The sequence below is a fragment of the Theropithecus gelada genome, chromosome 7b, assembly GCF_003255815.1.
Source record: "Theropithecus gelada isolate Dixy chromosome 7b, Tgel_1.0, whole genome shotgun sequence".
NCBI lineage: Eukaryota > Metazoa > Chordata > Mammalia > Primates > Cercopithecidae > Theropithecus > Theropithecus gelada.
The window spans coordinates 21,933,767-21,934,585 of NC_037675.1; the positions used below are offsets into that span (position 1 = coordinate 21,933,767).

The 819-nt window shown below is 54.8% G+C and overlaps 1 non-coding gene across 1 annotated transcript; it reads right to left on the reverse strand.

Annotated features, from left to right (window-relative positions):
- Positions 1 to 456: 456 nt before the first annotated feature.
- On the reverse strand, positions 457 to 550 carry TRNAY-GUA. The gene is made up of 2 exons: positions 514 to 550; positions 457 to 492 (listed from the first exon to the last, which is right to left on the reverse strand). It is a non-coding gene; the product is annotated as a tRNA-Tyr (tRNA).
- Positions 551 to 819: the final 269 nt, after the last annotated feature.

Sequence of the window (819 nt, forward strand, 5' to 3'; positions counted from 1 at the left end):
GTCACAGTTGTCTCTGACCCTTTTCTCTTCCAGCAGGCTTGACCTTCTGGGACTTGATGGTGGACCCACTAGTTTAATAGATCGAGAGATCTATCAACGGTGAGCACACAGTATTGCTAGAGTCGGTGGCCCTCAGCAATCAGAGCAGTCCGTGGATAAAAGTGAAAGAGCTCTGGATGGTGGGGGTGCGAAGGGGTTTGGGGAGAGGGGCCGACTGGGTCACAAAGCAGAAGCAAGGGGTGCTTTGCGTTGAAGAGTACCTGTCCCTGGACTGTGGGAAGAATGATGAGTGGGCTTGCGGGCGTGTTTCCTGGCCACAGCACAGGTGTGGAAACCGGGTGATCAGGAAAGGTTTCTCTGGGTTTTGACTGGGAGAGTGTGGGTGGATACTAGTTGGAGGCTGCAGAGTGTTTGACCAGGCACCAGGTGGCATTGTGTGCAAAAGCATCAAGCACTTCCTTCGAGCCGGAATCGAACCAGCGACCTAAGGATGTCCACAAACTTCTCTGCAGTCTACAGTCCTCCGCTCTACCAGCTGAGCTATCGAAGGGTGCACGCTCCAGGACCTGGATCACTGGACTTTCTGCAAATGGAGGAAGCCAAGTCCTTGGAACGCTGGAGGTTCAACACACTTTGAGTTGATTGGAACCCACCTTAGAAGAGAACCTTGCGCGGGTCGCCACCGCGCCCCTCTCAGGGTGGGGCAAATCCTCTGAGTGTAGTTTCCTCGCGTCTGGGGGCGCTGATAGCCACGATCCAAGACGGGAGGCTCTCACTTGTGGCCTTCCTCCACCTGTGCCAAGTGAGGATGATAGTCCT